The sequence below is a fragment of the Scyliorhinus canicula genome, chromosome 7 (assembly GCF_902713615.1).
Source record: "Scyliorhinus canicula chromosome 7, sScyCan1.1, whole genome shotgun sequence".
NCBI classification, from domain to species: Eukaryota; Metazoa; Chordata; class Chondrichthyes; order Carcharhiniformes; family Scyliorhinidae; genus Scyliorhinus; species Scyliorhinus canicula.
The window spans coordinates 7319862-7340112 of NC_052152.1; the positions used below are offsets into that span (position 1 = coordinate 7319862).

At 51.5% G+C, this 20251-nt stretch overlaps 1 protein-coding gene across 18 annotated transcripts in view; it reads right to left on the reverse strand.

Annotated features, from left to right (window-relative positions):
* The window catches only part of robo2 (roundabout, axon guidance receptor, homolog 2 (Drosophila)), a 1648725-nt gene that overhangs the window by 505737 nt on the left and 1122737 nt on the right, over positions 1–20251 (reverse strand). The window contains exons 1-2 of one of the 18 annotated variants that reach the window (XM_038801341.1): positions 12562–12566; positions 1453–1457 (exon numbers count right to left, since the gene is read on the reverse strand). The exons of the other annotated variants lie outside the window; for them this stretch is intronic. The gene's annotated coding sequence lies outside the window, so the exon portion shown is untranslated. Of the gene's footprint in view, positions 1–1452; positions 1458–12561; positions 12567–20251 lie in introns of those variants that run through there. 18 annotated transcript variants of the gene reach the window in all.

Below are 20251 nucleotides of genomic sequence, written 5' to 3' on the forward strand. Positions count from 1 at the left end.
GGGGGTGTCTGACGGGGATCTCTGATGGAGGTCTCTGACGGGGGTCTCTGTGGAGATTCAGACTTCCAGCCCATTAATAGGTTCCCACCAGCGCATGCAGCTCGCTGCCGCCACCGCGGGGGACTGGAGCCGATCCCACTTTTTGGCTGAGCCTCCATTCTCTGCCGGATCGGAGGAGGAAGCAGGGGGTGAGGGGGGGGGGGGGGGGGGGGGGGAAGGTGGACTTCATAATGTATGTGCCCTTTTACACAGTTCCTGAGCTCGGTGATGCTCTCATGGGATGGTGACAGGGAAGGGAAGAGTTTCACCAGTTTACGAATTCTCCCAACGTTTTGGAGCAAATTGCTTCGGAAGTAACTGCTGACACCTTGGCAAACACAACGTCAATTTAGATTGCAGAGCAGAGGGTCACACTAGCATGCTGCATTTATTCTTCATCCCGAACAGCATGAGGAGTTAACAATCATGGTGTTGCAAGTTTTCCCCTAGAGGATACGAGCAACTCAACGGGGGTTTGATGGCAGTTTTCAGGTCACAATCGGAAAATTACCGGATTAATTGAATTGAATTTCACAACGCGCTGTTGTGGGGTTTGAACTCTTGACCTGCAGACCAGTACCATGACCTCTCGCTTGGCGTGCTTCTAATGAGATCAACAATCTGTTCGTCTGTTTTTTGCGAGTGTTGATTGCAGAAGGGGAGGAGAGGAAATTATGGGCTGGACACCAAGTTCACAGGATCTTGGTGTCCAGCAGATATTAGCTCAAATGCAAATATCATCGGCGATGTTGTGGTCACGACACAGGAATGATAATCCATTAAAATCTGTCCATGACAGGTTAGGAACTTCATAGAAACATACACAGAAAATAGGGGCAGGAGGAGGCCATTCGGCCCTTGGAGCATGCTCCCCCATTCATTATGATCATGGCTGATCATCAAGTTCAATACCCTGATCCCACTTCCCCCATATCCCTTGATCCCTTTAGCCCCAAGAGCTGTATCGAATTCCTTCTTGAAATTACACAACGTTTTGGCCTCAACTGCTTTCTGTGGGAGTGAATTCCACAAATTCCCCCTCTCTGGGTGAAGAAATTTCTCCTCACCTCAGTCCTAAAAGGTTTCCCCCTTATCCTCAAACTGTGACGTCCGAGTTCTGGACTCCCCCACCATCGGGAACATTCTTTCTGCATCTCCCCAGTCTAATCCCATTAGAATTTTGCAAGTTTCAGCAATCAGGGGCGGAACTCTCCAACGCCCGGGGGGTCGGAGAATCGCCCGGGGCCGGTGTCAATCCCGCTCCCGCTGTGTCCCGAATTCTCGGCCCCCCGACATTCGGCGGGAACGGGAATCGTGCTGCGCCGGTCGGCGGGCCCCCCGCGGCGATTCTCCGGCCCGCGATGGGCCGAAGTCCCGCCGCTGACAGGCCTTTCCCACCGCCGAGGTTTAAACCACCTCTGGTACCGGCGGGATTGGCGGCACGGGCGGGCTCCGGGGTCCTGGGAGAGGGACAGGGCGATCTGGCCCTGGGGGGGTGCCCCAACGGTGGCCTGGCCCGCGATCGGGGCCCACCGATGGGCGGGCGAGCCTGTGCCATGGGGGCACTCTTTTTCTTCCGCCCCCGCCATGGTTTTCACCATGGCAAGGGCAGAAGAGACCCACTCCCCTGTGCATGCGCCGGGATGACGTCAGCAGCCGCTGACGCTCCGGCGCATGCTCGGACTTCCGCCGGCCAGTGAAGTCCTTTCAGCCCCGGCTGGCGGGACGCTAAAGGCCGTTCGCGCCGGCCGGCGGAGCGGGAACCATTCCGGCGCGGGCCTAGCCCCTAAAGGTGTGGAGAATTCTGCACCTTTGGGGAGACCCGACGCCAGAGTGGTTCACGCCACTCCGTCCCGCTGGGACCACCCACCCTGCCGGGTAGGGGAAAATCACGGCCCAGGTTTCAAAGAAATGGGAATAAAAACCTGGTCTCATCAAGAATTACCGTGAAGCTGTTCAGATTGTCATGAAAAATAATAACTGGTTCACCGTCACTTTTGGGTAGGAAGCCTACCCTCCTTGCTCAGCCTGGGCGCACTCATGACTCCAGCTCCAATCAAAGCGGTTGGCATCCCAGCTGCCTTCTGAAAAAGCCGGGAAAACCATTGAGCTCAAGGCAATCAGGAATGGTCAACGTGCTGACCTTGCCAGGAATGGCTGCATCTTCGGAATTAATTTCAAAGAAAGGCAGCACCCCCAACAATTGAGTGCTCCCAGCACTCCAATACTTCATGAAATTCCACCCGGCTCTTAAGAGTTCCCCGAAGTGGTGGTGGATTGATACCGTTCGCTCAGGGAGTTCCATGCATGTTGTAGTCCGGATGCCCGAGGATCTCTCCCTCTCTCACCGCCTGCCTTTGGAGTGTGTGGAAAGGATTTTCAATGCACTGAAATAATACCCAACCTGCCTGGCCATGATATGGGTGCACTTGCCTTGGCCAACGGGTTCTGGGGTGACATTCAAAGCCAGAGCTTCTGGGTCTGAGGCAATGCCATTACCCTAGGGACAACAAAAGCTCCCGGCCCACAGTTAAATAACAACAACGGAATGCATTCATACAGCGCCTTTCATGTCATAAAACATCTCACCGGCATTTCACAGCAACGCTGTCAAATGGAGTTAGCAACCAGGTCACAGAAAGATATTATCATGTCTTAAACATAAATAAAGGCAATTATAAGGGTAGGAAGTCATTGTTGGCTAAAATGGGCTGGGAAATTATATTAAAATGTAAGATGGTAGAGAGGCAGTGCAGACATTTAACAGGATATTTCACAGCTCTCAACAAAACTACATTCCATTGAGAAACTCTCGGGTCCCTGAGCCGCGTGCTTCTTGATGACACTCCGTTGGCTGATGCCGGGATTCTCTGTTTCTGCCACTTGTCATTAGGATTTCCCATTGAGGACACCACAGGCCCCTGGGAAACCCACGGGTGGGGTGGGCTGCCAGTGGGTCAGTACTGAGGGAGTGCAGCAGTGTCAGAGGGTCAGCACTGAGGGAGCGCTACACTGTCAGAGGGTCAGTACTGAGGGAGTGCCGCACTGTCAGAGGGTCAGTACTGAGGGAGTGCCGCACTGTCAGAGGGTCAGTACTGAGGGAGTGCCGCACTGTCAGAGGGTCAGTACTGAGGGAGTGCTACACTGTCAGAGGGTCAGTACTGAATGAGTGTTGCACTGTCAGAGGGTCAGTACTGAGGGAGTGCTGCACTGTCAGGGGGTCAGTACTGAGGGAGTGTTGCACCGTCAGAGGGTCAGTACTGAGGGAGTGCTACACTGTCAGAGGGTCAGTACTGAGGGAGTGCTGCACCGTCAGAGGGTCAGTACTGAGCGAGTGTCACACTGTCAGGGGGTCAATGCTGAGGGAGGGCTGCACTGTCAGAGGGTCAGTACTGAGGGAGTGTCGCACTGTCACAGAGTCAGAACTGAGGGAGTGCTGCACTGTCAGAGGGTCAGAACTGAGGGAGTGCCGTATGGTCAGAGTCAGCACTGAGGGAGTGCTGCATTGTTGGAGGGTCCGTACTGAGGGAGTGCCGCACTGTCAAAGGGTCAGTACTGATGGGAGCTGCACTGTCAGAGGGTCAGTACTGAGGGAGTGCTGCACTGTCAGATTGTCAATACTGAGAGAGTGCTGCACTGTAAGAGAGTCAGTACTGAGGGAGTGTCGCACTGTCAGAGGGTCATTAATAAGGGAGTGCTGCACTGTCAGAGGGTCAGTACTGTGGGAGTGCTGCACTGTCACAGGGTCAGTACTGAGGGGGTGCTGCACTGTCAGAGGGATCAGTACTGTGGGAGTGCTGCATTGTCAGAGGGTCAGTACTGAGGGAGTGCTGCACTGTCAGAGGGTCAGTACTGAGGGAGTGCTGCACTGTCAGAGGGTCAGTACTTAGAGAGTGCTGCACTGTCAGAGGGTCAGTACTGAGGGAGTGCTGCACTGTCAGAGGGTCAGTACTGACAGAGTGCAACACTGTCAGAGGGTCAGTGCTGAGGGAGTGCTGCACTGTCAGAGGGTCAGTACTGAGGGAGTGCTGCACTGTCAGAGGGTTAGTACTGAGGGAGTGCTGCACTGTCAGAGGGTCAGTACTGAGGGAGGGCTGCACTATCAGAGGGTCAGTACATAGAGAGTGCTGCACTGTCAGAGGGGCAGTACTGAGGGAGTGCCGCACTGTCAGAGGGTCAGTACTGAGGGAGTGTCACACTGTCAGGGGGTCAATACTGAGGGAGGGCTGCACTGCCAGAGGGTCAGTACTGAGGGAGTGTAGCACTGTTAGAGGGTCAATACTGAGGGGGTGCTGCACTGTCAGAGGTTCAGTACTGAGAGAGTGCTGCATAGTTGGAGGGTCAGTACTGAGGGAGTGCCGCACTGTCAGAGGGTCAGTACTGAGGGAGCGCCGTAAGGTCAGAGTCAGTACTGAGTGAGTGCTGCATTGTTGGAGGGTCCGTACTGAGGGAGTGCCGCACTGTCAGAGGGTCAGTACTGAGGGGTGCTGCACTGTCAGAGGGTCAGTACTGAGGGAGTGCTGCACTGTCAGAGGGTCAGTACTGAGGGAGTGTCGCACTGTCAGAGGGTCAGTACTGAGGGAGTGCTGCACTGTCAGAGGGTCAGTACTGAGGGAGTGTCATACTGTCAGGGGGTCAACACTGAGGGAGGACTGCACTGTCAGAGGGTCAGTATTGAGGGAGTGTTGCAGTGTCAGAGGGTTAGTAATAAGGGAGTGCTGCACTGTCAGAGTGTCAATATTGAGTGAGTGCTGCACAGTCAGAGGGTCAGTACTGAGGGAGTGCTGCACTGTCACAGGGTCAATACTGAGGGAGTGCAGTACAGTCAGAGTCAGTACTGAGGGAGTGCTGCATTGTTGGAGGGTCCGCACTGAGGGGGTGCCGCACTTTCAGAGGGTCAGTACTGAGGGGTGCTGCACTGTCAGAGGGTCAGTACTGAGGGAGTGCTGCACTGTCAGAGGGTCAGTACTGAGGGAGTGTCACACTGTCAGGAGGTCAATACTAAGGGAGGGCTGCACTGTCAGAGGGTCAGTATTGAGGGAGTGTCGCATTGTCAGAGGGTCAGTACTGAGGGAGGGCTGCACTGTCAGAGGGTCAGTACTGAGGGAGTGCTGCACTGTCAGAGAGTCAGTACTGAGGGAGTGCTGCACTGTCAGAGGGTCAGTACTGAGGGAGCGCTGCACTGTCAGAGGGTCAGTACTGAGGGAGTGACGCACTGTCAGAGGGTCAGTACTGAGGGAGTGCTGCACTGTCAGAGGGTCAGTACTGAGGGAATGCCGCACTGTCAGAGGATCAGTACTGAGGGAGTGCCGCACTGTCAGAGGGTCAGTGCTGAGGAAGCGCTGCACTGTCAGAGGGTCAGTACTGAGGGAGTGCTGCACTGTCAGAGGGTCAGTACTGAGGGAGTGCTGCACTGTCAGGGGGTCAGTACTGAGGGAGTGCTGCACTGTCGGAGGGTCAGTAGTGAGGGAGTGCTGCACTGTCAGAGGGTCAGTACTGAGGGAGAACCGCACTGTCAGAGGGTCAGTACTGAGGGAATGCCGCACTGTCAGAGGATCAGTACTGAGGGAGTGACGCACTGTCAGAGGGTCAGTACTGAGGGAGTGCTGCTCTGTCAGAGGGTCAGTACTGAGAGTGCTGCATAGTTGCTGCACCATGTTGGCGACCGTGGGCTTCCATTGGAATGGACAATGATTATGCTCGGTAAAATACCGCAGTGATTTGCTGCTGCCTTCTGCAGTATGGCGGACCAGGAGACGCTCCCCGAAATGAGCAGTGTATCTGGTCGTCATGGCATTGCTGTTTGTGGGAGCTTGCTGTGCACAAAATGGCTGCCGTGTTTCCTACGCTGCAACCCTGATCACACTTCATAAAAGTAACTGATTGGCTGCAAAGTGCTTTGGAATGGCCTGCGGTTGTGAAGCTGCTGTAGAAAGGCAAGTGTTTCTTATCTGTCAATGCACGCGCCAACTGAGATCCGATCATTGTCACTGCAACATATTCTTTGACAGCTTCTTTAAGAACCCAGAATCCGGAATTTTTAAACAGGAATGCCAGATGTTAAACAAACCCAAACTACATTCACCTCATTTTGTGGCTAATCCAGCTTTGGCAACGATTAAATGAAAACATTCTTATCTGCAGCAGCCTATACCTGCAGAAGCATCCCTAGCAACTGCTTATAATTGGCCTCAAGAACACCAAATTAAAGGGAGACTGATCTTCACAGATTGACTGCCAGGAATTGTGTTTGTGGAACTTTTGCTATTAATTTCCAACCTCCCGCCCCCAACACCCTCCCCCATCCCCACCGTCCCACTCCTCCCTTCTTCCTAACCCCCAAAGCATCAGACTGGAATTTCACAGCACTGTCCTCTGTGTAAGAACAGTCCACTTTCAGGTATTCTGAACTTCCCGCACATTGGATAGGATTGGATTTGTTTATTGTCACGTGTACCGAGGTGCAGTGAAAAGTATTTTTCTGCGAGCAGCTCAACAGATCACATTGTGCACCAAAATTAAATAGTACTTCAGCAAGTGCTCACAGCTAAATATACAGAGCCTGATTTAACTAAATGGTGACAAAGTTCCATAGCCAGCGCGTATCGCCGCGCATTTCCCGCTCGCAGCACCGAGAAACACAATGCTATAAAATGCAACCTGTTTGATAAGGGGCCTCAGTGGTGAACACACGGCCGAAGCCACACATCGCCCCCGCTCCGCTCACCAGAATTACTCAGAGACCCCCGAAGCAACCCACCCCAAACCCCAACACAGTAAGGGAGGGTCCTCAGCCCACCCCCACCTCCTGCAAATGCCCCCCCCCCCCCAGCAACCATGCTGGGCACACCTGGCCCGATCACACCCACACATAAAATGTCATCTTGGCAATGCACCTGCCAGCTGGCAGTGCCACATAGGCACCTTCACAGTGCCAGGCTGGCACCCAGGTGGTACCAGCAGTGCCCGGGTGCCACTCTGCCCAAAGGCCATGTACCTGGGAGCCTCCAATCCCCTGGGAGAACATTACGAGTGCCGTTCCATCTGGTCCCCATCTCTGAAGACCATCCTGAGCGGGGCTCACCTGAGGTCTCTGCAGCGAGGGAGATTGATCTCATGCCCCAGGTAACTCGGGAATCTGCACATTAAAGCCAGACTAGCTGTCTCGCTTTAATGTGTAGATTTGCTAAAAAGCGATCCCACCCACAATGGGCGGTATTCACATCGCAGCGTCTCGCGAGGTCACGTTAGATCCTGGGAGCGGGGTCTCCTGGCTTCTATCGGCCACGCTACTCCACAGCAAGCTGCTTTTCTGATGCAACGTGGCCATTAAATCACACCCACAGTCTAAATAGGCCACGCATGACCCAATTCATAGAATCATAGAGCAGAGGAGGCCATTCAGCCCATTTTAGTTGTCCTTTGAAAGAGTTGTCCAATTATCCCAGCTCCTCCCTTTACATTTATCCCATTGGCTCTCGGAATGTTCTCTCCTTCCGTCCATGGTTTGTGCAGAGTTACTTTGCTCCATGCTTTACTCCCCAAATCTCATCTCTTCAGCCTCCTTAGTTTCCATCACATAGCTCTGCTCAGTCCACTGTTCATCCACACCCACCTCCCTCTGCTGCACCCAGGGATCAGGGGCTCCGGCCATCACAGAGTAGTTACAGTACAGAACGAGGCCAATCAGCCCATCGGCTGCCTTTCTGCAATAGAAAGGCAGCACGGTAGCACTGATGCTTCACAGCGCCAGGGTCCCAGGTTCGATTCCCAGCTTGGGTCACTGTCTGTGCGGAGTCTGCACGTTCTCCCCGTGTCTCCGTGGGTTTCCTCTGGGCGCTCCAGTTTCCTCCCACAAGTCCAGAAAGACGTGCTTGTTAGGTGAATTGGACATTCTGAATTCTCCCTCAGTGTACCCAAACAGGCGCCGGAATGTGGCGACTAGGGGCTTTTCACAGTGACTTCATTGCAGTGTTAATGTCATCCAACTTGAGACAATAAAGATTATTATTAAAATCCACCCATTGTTCACCAGGGTCAAGAACTCTGGTACACTCCCCGATATCCCCTCCCGCTCTCCTGGAACCCCCCCCCCCCCCCACCCCCCGTCCGTAGAACCCAACTTCCACTTCAAAACAGGAAGATCTGGCATTCCCCTAGCACCTTTCACAACCTCAGACACCTCACTGAAATTGAAGCACTTCTCAAAGTGCAGCTCTTATTTATCCTGTAGGGAAATGCAGCAGCCTATTGGATATCAATGTGACAACGAACTAATAATCTGTCATTCGTGATGTTGGTTGAGGGATGAATTCCAGATCACAACACTGAGGAGAACCCTCCTGTTCTTTTTTTCCGGAAAAATACTGGACATAGGATTTTTTTCACAGCTATCTCTTGTCTTAACACCTCAGCCAAATGATGGTTAAGAAGCAGATCAGAAAGACTGCAAGAGAGGGCCGACAACGAACTGGACACGACAAGGAGGGAACGGGAGGAAGGCTTGGGGTTCGAAATAGGGTTGGAATTCTGGAGCGAAGGACTGCACAGGGTCAATTCTACCTCCACGTGCGCGAGGCTCAACCTAACGCAGCTAAGAGTGGTTTCATAGAGCCCACTTGACCAGACCCTGAATGAGCAGGTTCTTCCCAGAGGTGGAGAATAGATGTGAACGGTGCCAAGGAGGCGCGACCAACCATGCCCACATGTTCTGGTCTTGCCCCAGACTTGCAGAGTACTGGACAGGCTTGTTTGAGGCAATATCCAAAGTGGTGGGGATGAGGGTGGAGCCATGGGCAGCACAGTAGCATAGTGATGAGCATAGCTCCAGGGTCCCAGGCTCGATTCCTGGCTTGGGTCACTGTGCGGAGTCTGCATGTTCTCCCCGTGTGTGCGTGCGTTTCCTCCGGGTGCTCCGGTTTCCTCCCACGGTCCAAAGATGTGCAGGTTAGGTGGATTGGCCATGCTAAATTGCCCTTAGTGTCCAAAATTGCCCTTAGTGTTGGGTGGGGTTACTGGGTTATGGGGATAGGGTGGGGTTGTGGGCTTGGGTAGGGTGCTCTTTCCAAGAGCCAATGCAGACTCGATGGGCCGAATGGCCTCCTTCTGCACTATAAATTCAATGCCCGAAGTTGAACCAGCCAGATCTCTTCATGGGGAGGAGGGCGAACACCCTTGCCTTTGCCTCCCTGATTGGCCGCTGCTTGGTTGGCGATCAGCAGCACCTGCCGACTGGCCGACCAGAATTTCTCCAAATGGAGAAAATCAAATTCACCATCCGTGGGTCGGAAGAGGGTTTCCACAAAACATGGGAGCCATTCACCCGGCTGTTCCAACACCTGTTTGTGGCCAACACATAAATAAAGAGCCAGCAGCCAGGGGGAAATAGCCAGGGCAGCATCGAAAGAGGAAAGCGAGGGAGGACCGGGGTGTGGGGGTGGGGGAGCAAGGTGAGGTAGCAAAACACTGCAGGAAAAATTGGGGACCGGCAGTGAAAATGGGGGGGAAGGGGGGGGGGGTGTCAAGGAGAGAGGAGCTGGGGGGGGGGGGGGGGGGGGGGGGGGGGGCGGATAGGAAGGATGGTATGCTGAGCCAGACGGAGACAGACTGTAAATAGAGAAACCTAAGACGGAACCTTTGTAACTGTACAATAAATGAAAACGAATGGAAAAAAGATTTTTAAAAAAAGAATCAGGTCAGATCCGGATTAACCCTAACCGAAACAGGTGCCCATGCGTGGGTATCAGGTGAAGAAGTCAAGGTTGGGTGAGGTGAAGATTGAGTTTGCAAATAATCTCAACAACCCCCCCCCCCCCGGTCAGGATGTCAAATTTCCTACCAAAGCCCTGAGACCTGGAGTGGACAGATATTTGGTGTAGTGGAAGGTGCAAGGTGAGAGAGTGAATTTTAGGAGACAAGCCACTGATGTGATTGCCCGAATGGCTACCTCATGTACTGCAACAACCCTTTCTATGAAGACTGGTGACCAGGGTGAAGCGCCAGAATATCCCCTCCACCTCATTTCAGATCATTCAGGAAAGTTACACAGGGAGAAAGCGGGCACATGAGGGAAAAGAACATTCAGGGTCACATTGTGTGTAACAGCACAGCAGTCACACAATATCAAACCACTCATTAGGTATTTATCTTCTATTCCACCTGCTCAATTCATCCAGAATGGATAAACACTCTCTCTGTTTCTTCAAATAAATTTGAAACCGTGAGACATTTTGAATTGAACGCAGTGCGGGTTGAACAGCTTGATCGGGCGAGCGTCATCTAGTCATCGTGTGAAAGAGCTTCAGAAAATCTATTTGGGCAATTTTACGGCACATTTTCACACGCTGACTTAATTGACACCGGGGAAACGAGTCATTGGGTGGACGTCAGTCTGCCTCGCTGAATACAAAGTAGAGGCTGTGGGATAGGACGGGGGAAGAGTGCTGATAAATCGGATGATTCAACTTACAGTAAATGGAACCCAGTCAGACCGTCTCTTCTCAATTTAAAGAGCATAAGGAATAGGTATATCAGGAGGCCCTGCTGTTCCTCGGGCCTGCTCAACCATTCCGTAATATCTTGTCTCATTTTCATGGCTCAGCTCTGAAAACCGAGCTCACAGATTCCCACATTCCCACATTCCTATCGACCATGGTCTTGAACATAATCAATGGGCGGGAAGTTCCAGCCCTTCCCGGCAGCGGGACCATCCAATCACCTCAAAGGCAACCCCCCCCCCCCCTCCCTTTCCCCGCAACGGGCTCCCCAGCGGTGGAGCGGTGGAGCGGGCGAGCAACGCTAAATGGCATAGACATTGGTGGGACTGGAAGGAGGAACCTCTGCCAATGGAAGATAAGCTATGGCGGAACTGGAAAATCCCACCCGCTGACGGAGCATCCAACAACCCTGTGGGGTAGGAAATTTTCCAAAGATTCACAACTGAATCACAAATGAAGAGATTTCTCCTCATCTCCGTCTGAACCCCTTATCCTGTGATTAGTTTGAGACCCTCCTACGAGGCAGGAAACAGCATCTCCCCAGTCAAGCCCCCTAAGAACTTTATATTTTGCAATGAGATCGCCTCTCATGCGTAAAGTCCAAAGCGTAATGACTCATTCTCCTCAATCCCGGCTCAGAGGACAACCCTACCATACCAAGAATCAATCCACTGAACCTTTGTTGTACCCTCTCTCTCAGGCAAGTATACCCTTCCTCAGGTACAGAGATGGAAACTGGACAGAATACTCCAGGCGCAAACTCACCAAATTTCGGAACATTGCAACAGGTCTTCCTCACTCTTTATGTCCAATCACCCTGCAAAAATTACGTTCCCCTCTTTTCCTGAGACAGGCTGGGATTCTCCGTCCCGCCGTGCCACATTTCTGCCCTGACCCGCCGGCGGGATTCTCTGTTACACCGGCCGGTCAATGGGATTTCCCATTGTGGGGCAGTGTCACGCCTTCGGGAAGTCCCCGGGCACCAATATAACGGAGATTCCCGCCGGCGGTGAATCCCGGCCATGTGTAGGAGCTGGGAGAGATTTTTTATTTTATATTAATTTTTTTCTTTTTAACTTTAGAGTACCCATTTATTTTTTTTCTCCAATTAAGGGGCAATTTAGCGTGGTCAATCCACCTAACCTGCACATCGTTGGGTTGTGGGGGTGAAACTGATGCAGGCATGGAGAGAATGTGACAGTGGCCCCCGGGGCCGGGATTCGAACCCGGGTCCTCAGCACCGCAGTCCCAGTGCTATCCACTGCGCCACATGTCGTCCAGGAGTTGGGAGAGATGAGGCACTATATAAGCCAGAACGTTTCTGTGACAGGGAAATAGATTTTATAAATGATGCACTGCGGAGGGCGGAATGGGGGGGGGGGGGGGGGTGAGGGCGGCCTGGCCACTGGCATCTGGTGTGATGGTCTGGGGGACTCTTCCCTTCCCCACCCCACCCCACCCCACCTTGGCCACGAACCTATGCAGGACCGAAGACCACCTGCTCAATCCCTGATTAAAGTTAGGCTCACAGCTCTCAGCTGAAACGGTGAGAGGGGGATTGGGGAGCAAGCTTCGCCCTGATCATGGAGGGGTATGTGATGGTCACGAGTTATGCGATGGCCAAGAGGTACAGGAGGGTTGAGGGGTACAGGATAGTCAAGGGGTATGCGATGGTCAAGAGGTATGGGATGCTTAAGGAGTGTGGGATGGTCAAAAGGTTTGTGATGGTCAAGGGGTATGGGACTGTTGAGGGTTTGGGAGGGTTGAGGGGTTTGGGAGGGTTGAGGGGGACAATATAGTCAAGCATTATGGGGTGACCGAGCATTATGGGTAAATAAATACATTTTAAATCATTTCATTCGCACGTCAACTGCAAACTAGCAGTGTTTTAAAATAAGACTTCATCATGTTAAATAAATATTTGAAATTGAAAGACATAATTAATATTTAACTCCCATTTCACCTCCTGCTGTCCTTTTAAATATTAAAACTTGATTTGTATGGAATATGCTAGGATAGGGCGCACTTCCAATGACTGGCGCCTTCAATTTCTTACTTAAATTACCTTGCAATGCCCAAGTAAACAGCCATCCTTACAATCAGTTGTCAATCATACACTTGTATATTTCACCTGATAATTCCACAGGTTTATTGTTTATATCAGATATAATTTGCAAGAGTTAATGAGACTCTACCCTGAATTAACTTCCTCAATCGCACTGAAAAGTACGGAGAAATAGCGGCTGACGAATTGCCGCCTTCGAGCCCACTGTCTAAGTTGTTCTTGTGACCTGGAGCTGAGGAGAGAACGACCCTCCTCTGTTTTGTTGGGAACGGTTTGACATCCTCCTGCATCCCCTTCTCATTCTGGCTGAGATTGAGAAGGCTCCTGATCATTCAGACATGTTGGGCACGACTTTACCACCCCCCCCCTCCCCCAACCCCCGTATTGCGCCCGGCGCCGATTCCATTACATTGGCTGCATAGTGGGAGGGGCAAAAAACAGGTTTCACACTGCCCGATGAGCCGCGCGCGATGCATCTGACCCACTACGTCTGAAACGATCTGGGACACGTCCTCACTGGGCAGGATCTGGATCAGCATATTTAAAAGAGTCGTTAAACTCATCGCGACCATATTTAAACTCATTTAAATATGTGTAATCTGTTCGAGGCCGCCGACAATTGTATTAGGTGTTAGTGAGGCCACACCTGGAGTATTGTGTTCAGTTTTGGTCACCTTACCTGAGAAAGGACATACTGGCACTGGAGGGTGTGCAGAGGAGATTCACTAGGTTAATCCCAGAGCTGAAGGGGTTGGATTACGAGGAGAGGTTGAGTAGACTAGGACTGTACTCGTTGGAATTTAGAAGGATGAGGGGAATAGATAGGATAGATGCGGGCAGGTTGTTTCCACTGGTGGGTGACAGCAGAACTAGGGGATATTGCCTCAAAATAAGGGGAAGTAGATTTAGGACTGAGTTTAGGAGGATCTTCTTCACCCAAAGGGTTGTGAATCTATGGAATTCCTTGCCCAGTGAAGCAGTAGAGGCTCCTTCATTAAATGTTTTAATGGTCAAGATAGATAGTTTTTTGAAGAATAAAGGGATTAAGGGTTATTGTGTTCAGGCCGGAAAGTGGAGCTGAGTCCACAAAAGATCAGCCATGGTCTCATTGAATGGCGGAGCAGGCTCGAGGGGCCAGATGGCCTACTCCTGCTCCTAGTTCTTATGTTGTTATGTTCATATGACTCCCGGTGATCACCGGCCCCATCGGCAAGTTTTGACTCCGGCGAGGATTAGTACTGGTCTCCAAAAAAAATCAGAAACCAGACATGACGGCCACACAGTCCAGTGGAACCCGCGGGGTGGTCAGGTGCCAACATGTCACCGCAGGGGTGCCAAGTTGGCACTTCCCTGGTGCCATGGGGGGGGGGGGGGGCCTGAGGGGGACATGCCCATGAAAGGGAGTGAAGAAGGAATATGAAGGGGGAAGGGGTGACGCTGTGAAGAGTGGGGGGTGGAGAGGAGGGCCTAAAAGAGGGGGAGGTCATGAAAGGAGGGGGGACTTAAATGGGGGGGGGGCTGTCCGTTAAGGTGGGGGAGGGGGGGGGCTCTTAATGACCCCATAGCATGTTAGGCGCACTTAGGGTGGGAAAATGCTCCGATGCCTTTGGGACGAGGTTGCCCTCATGCCTTGGTGCTGGCGGGCTGGGAGGGAGGAGGGTGCGTCACGGGACAGATTGCTCCTCCGGAATTGAGGGTTGGGGGTGTTGCCCATGTCTGCGAGGGAGCGCGATGTCTGTGGGTGGGGGTGCGGGCAACCCTCAACCTAACTTTGAGATCTGGGCACCCTTTAAAAAAGTGCTATGAGGTCGCTGAGGGTCCCCCTCATCAGGCCTGACCTCGTCCCCTTTCACCCCACCTCCCCTTTTAGGACCCTCACCCCCTCAACCTTTCAGAGGCCGCGTCAGACTCGCCCTTCCCCCCCCCACCCGTCATAACCCCCTCATCCCCCCCTTTCATGGGCGTGGCCCCCTTCATGCCCTGGCCCTTGGTAGTGGCAACTTGGCACCCGGACACCCTGGACCTGCCACCCTGTCAGCCTGGCAGTGCCACACGAGGCCATTGGCCGTGCTAGGGTGCCAGTGCCAGAGGGAGAGCCAGGGTGCCACCCTGTCCTGTCCCCAACCACCCAGGAGTCTCCATTGGCCAGGGAGACCCTCCCCAGGTGTCGTTCAGCCTGGTCCACGTTTGTGTGGGCTAGTCATTAACGGCACCCAGCTGTGATCTCCTCGGTGAGGCCAATAGATCCTGGGAGCCAGTTTGATCCGGCTTCGGCATAGTAACTGTGCGATTCTGGCTCCTGCCAGGTGGGATCCAGATCGTGGTGTCACGACCTTTGCGAATCCTAGAAGGGGGGGGGGGCATGGTAGCACAGTGGTTAGTACTGTTGCTTCACAGCTCCAGGGTCCTGTCATGATATGCGGACACACACATAATGATATACAGACAAGCAGCTAATGGACACAGAGAACAGGACATGACCAATAAGCAAGCAGGACACTCAGTGGTGGGATCTGACTATAAAAGACACGAGGCACTCACACTCCGCCTCTTTCCACTGATGAACATCTAGAGAGTCAGTCAAGGGTGTTATTACAATCTCACACCCCCACCACGTGGCTAAGAGATAGGAGAGGTGGTAAATGAATATTTTTCGTCAGTATTCACGCAGGAAAAAGACAATGTTGTCGAGGAGAATACTGAGATACAGGCTACTAGACTAGAAGGGCCTGAGGTTCATAAGGAGGAGGTGTCAGCAATTCTGGAAAGTGTGAAAATAGATAAGTACCCTGGGTCGGATGGGATTTATCCCAGGATGCTCTGGGAAGCTAGGGAGGAGATTGCTGAGCCTTTGGCTTTGATCTTTATGTCGTCTTTGTCTACAGGAGTAGTGCCAGAAGACTGGAGGATAGCAAATGTTGTCCCCTTGTTCAAGAAGGGGAGTAGAGACAACCCCGGTAACTATAGACCAGTGAGGCTTACTTCCGTTGTGGACAAAGTCTTGGAAAGGCTTGTAAGAGATAGGATTTATAATCATCTAGAAAGGAATAATTTGATTAGGGATAGTCAACACGGTTTTGTGAAAGGTAGGTCGTGCCTCACAAACCTCATTGAGTTCTTTGAGAAGATGACCAAACAGGTGGACGAGGGTAAAACAGTTGATGTGGTGTATATAGATTTCAGTAAAGTGTTTGATAAGTTTCCACACGGTAGGCTATTGCAGAAAATACGGAGGCATGGGATTCAGGGTAATTTATCAGTTTGGATCAGAAATTGGCTAGCTGGAAGACAAAGGGTGGTGGTTGATGGGAAATGTTCAGCCTGGAGTTCAGTTACTAGTGGTGTACCACAAGGATCTGTTTTGGGGGGGGGCAGCACGGTGGCGCAGTGGGTTAGCCCTGTTGCCTCACGGCGCTGAGGTCCCAGGTTCGATCCCGGCTCTGGGTCACTGTCTGTGTGGAGTTTGCACATTCTCCCCGTGTTTGAGTGGGTTTCGCCCCCACAATCCAAAGATGTGCAGAGTATGTGGATTGGCCACGCTAAATTGCCCCTTAATTGGAAAAAATTAATTGGGTACTCTAAATTTATTTTTAAAAAGGATCTGTTTTGGGGCCACTGCTGTTTGTCATTTTTATAAATGACCTGGAAGAGGGTGTAGAAGGATGGTGAGTAAATTTGCAAGTGACGCTAAAGTCAGTGGAGTTGTGCACAGTGCGGAAGGATGTTGCAAGTTACAGAGGGATATAGATAAGCTGCAGAGCTGGGCTGAGACGTGGCAAATGGAGTTTAATGCAGAAAAGTGTGAGGTGATTCATTTTGGAAGGAGTAACAGGAAGACAGAGTACTGGGCTAATGGTAAGATTCTTGGTAGTCTGGATGAGCAGAGAGATCTCGGTGTCCATGTACATAGATCCCTGAAAGTTGACACCCAGATTGATGGGGTTGTTAAGAAGGCGTACGGTGTGTTAGCTTTTATTGGTAGAGGGATTGAGTTTTGGAGCCATGAGGTCATGTTGCAGCTGTACAAAACTCTGGTGCGGCCGCATTTGGAGTATTGCGTGCAGTTCTGGTCGCCGCATTCTAGGAAGGATGTGAAAGCATTGGAAAGGGTACAGAGGAGATTTACCAGGATGTTGCCTGGTATGGAGGGAAGATCTTATGAGGAGAGGCTGAGAGACTTAAGGCTGTTTTCGTTAGAGAGAAGAAGGTTAAGAGGTGACTTAATTGAGGCATACAAGATGATCAGAGGATTAGATAGGGTGGACAGTGAGAGCCTTTTTCGTCGGATGTTGATGGCTAGCACGAGGGGACAGAGCTTCAAATTGAGAGGAGATAGATATAGGACAGATGTCAGAGGTAGGTTCTTTACTCAGAGAGTAGTAAGGGCCTGGAATGCCCTGCCTGCAACAGTAGTGGACTCGCCAACACTAAACGCATTCAAATGGTCATTGGATAAACATATGGATGATAAGGGAATAGTGTAGATGGGCTTTAGAGTGGTTTCACAGGACGGCGCAACATCGAGGGCCGAAGGGTTGTACTGTGCTCTAATGTTCTATGTTCTATGTTCTAAGAGCTAGTCTAGTTCAGTCAGACAGAGTAACCGCACTTATGTTAGCAGAGAGTCGAACTCACAGAGAACTGTGCTAACTGTGCTATGAGTTCTATAAACCTGATTGAACTAACTTCAAGGTCTGCAGTATCTTTTTGATATATGCCGCATCCAGTTGCAGCCAGTGTTATACCAGTGTACCTAACACGACAGGCCCCAGGTTTGATTCCCGGCTTGGGCCACTGTCTGTGTGGAGTCTGCACATTCTCCCCTGTGTCTGCGTGGGTTGCCTCCGGGTGCTCCGGTTTCCTCCCACAGTCCAAAGATGTGCAGGTTAGGTGGATTGGCCATGCTAAACTCCCCTTAGTGTCCAAAAAAGGTGAGGTGGGGTGGGGTTATGGGGAGAGGGTGGAGGTGTGGGTGTAGGTGGGGTGTTCTTTCCAAGGGCCGGTGCAGACTCAATGGGCCAGATGGCCTCCTCCTGCACTGTAAATTCTGTGATTCTATGAAAAGGCCTTTGGCGGCATTTACCAGCCGTGTCCCATCCCGATTTAAGCGGAATGCGGCTGGAAAATCGTGCCCATTATGAAGTTGCTTTAATTACATAAGAACCAGGAAGAGACAAGAAACAACTTACATTCCAGTGGAGGCCATCCCTCTTACCTCACTGAGTTAATTAGCAACAGACTTCCGCCAAGTTACATTTATATGGCACGTATATCATGGCAAAACATCCCATTGCCTTACTCGAGTGTTGACGAGCATAATTAGACAACAAAGACAGAAAATGCTGAAACATCGCAGCAGGTCTGACAGCGTCTGTGGATAGAGAACGGAGCTAAATTTTATCTCTGGGTGACTCCTGGTCAAAGCTCTGACGAAGAGTCATCCAGACCCGAAACGTTATCTCCCTTCTCCCTCCCCACAGATGCTGTCAGACCTGCTGAGATTTTCCCAGCATTTTCTGTCTTTGTTTCCGATTCCAGCATCCGCAGTAATTTCCTTTTATCATAAATTAGCTAACAAGCCACTTCCTAGTCTCTTACCATTTATGAAATACTCTTTGCATCTGTTCCTCCTGCAAAAGTGAGTAACCTCACTAATTGTTACAGGTTGTATTCTGCCATTTTCTTGCCCACTCACTGAGTCTGTCCAAGTCCCCTTGACGCATCTTTCTCACAACCACCGTTTCCAGTTGGCTTTGTATCATCTGCGAACTTGGAAATATTACATGTGGTTCCCACATCCAAATCATTGATGTATATTGGGAACAGACGGGTCCTAATCCTTCCAGGACCTCGTTAGAGCCAGCCTGCCAATACAAAACTGACCCTGATGCGACCATCAATTCACTTGGATACTCGAGTCGAAGTAAACAGTGGTTTTAATCAGCTTACAACTTTGCCTGCCTGCGACTGGTACATTACTGAAGGCGGTCCCGCAGGTCAGCTGCTCTTATACTTCCTATAAGGGGCGGAGCCCGTACATGCTCCACATCTCTCCCTGTGGGTGAAGCCACACAGTGGCCCATAGATGGAGCCCACAGGGTTAATGGCGTGGCATAATGCAACACAGTATACTATACTGGTGAATTACTCGTGCTTATACATTCACCACAGACCCATTTATTCCTACTCTCTGTTTTCTGCCTGATAACCAATCTTCAATCCAGCCATTACATTGCGTCCTATCCCATGCGCTTTTACTTTGCTACCAATCTCTCGTGGGGGGTTTATTGAAAGCTTTCTGAAAATCCAAGCACATTGGCCGGTATTCTCCGGTCCCGCGGCAGAGTGTCCACGCCGTCGTAAAGGCCATCACGTTTTACGACGGTGTGGACGGGCCGCTGCCAGGAGTAATTCTGGCGCCGGCCCCGACGCAACATTGCACAGGACTACAGGTGCCGGCGCGTAGAAAAGAGGCCGGGGGAAAGAGAGGCCGGCCCGCCGATCGGTGGGCCCCGATCGCGGGCCAGGTCGCATCAGAGGCCCCCCCCCCGGGGTCGGAGCCCCCCCTCCCACCCCCCATACACACACAGGCCTCCACCAGACCCTTGCACGCAAAGTTCCTGCCGGATGTGAGCAGGTGTGGACGGCGCCGGCGGGACTTAGCATTTTAACTGCAGTCGCTCGGCCCATCCCGGCCGAGATTCGGTAGACCAGCCGCCTACAGCGGCCCACGACCAGCGCTGTGCCAAACACGCCGGCGTCAATGGCGCCGATTCTCCGCTCTGCGAAGAATCGTGTTCCAGCGTCGCGGTACCATGGCCCGGTCGCGGGGATTCTCCGGCCCGGCCCCGGACTGAGAGAATCCTGCCCCCAACGTCCACTCACTATCCTCATCAATGTTGTTCACAACATCTTCAAAGAAGCGAATTGCCCATCGGTAAATCCCACTGACTCTGAGCAATCAGATCATGATTATCTAATTGTAACCTTTATAACATATTCTAGCATTTTCCCTACTACTGATGTTAGGTTAACAGGTCTGTTGTCCCTGTTTTCTCTCCCCACGCGCAATTCTTAAAAAGTGGGGTAAAATCTGCCACCTTCCCATCTTCAGGAACCATTCCAGAATCTATAGAATTTTGGAAGATGATCATCGATGCAGCAACTACCTCCATAGAAACCTCTTTGAACACACTGCAATGTATTTTATCAGGTTCCAGGAACCTCCGATTCAACCTTCTTACTTCTCCTAATTTCCTTCAATTCCTCATTCGCCTTATTCGATCTAAGTCGCCTTAGATCTTTAATTCTGGGAGGTTTCTTCTATCTTTCTCAGTGAAGACAGACACAAAGTAATCATTAAGCTTAACTGCCATTTCTCTTTTCCCATTATCAATTCTCCGGGCACTGTAATGGACTCGTGTCCTACTTAACCACAGAAGCTTTTACAATCAGTGTTTATGTTTTTTGCGAGTTTACATTCATATTCTATTTTCCATTTTTTTATCTGTTTCTTGATCCTCATAGAATCATAGAATTTACAGTGCAGGAGGAGGCCATTCAGCCCATTCTGGCTGCACCGGCCCTTGGAAAGATCACCCGACCCAAGCCTACACCATCACTCTATCCCTGTAACCCAGTATCCTCACCC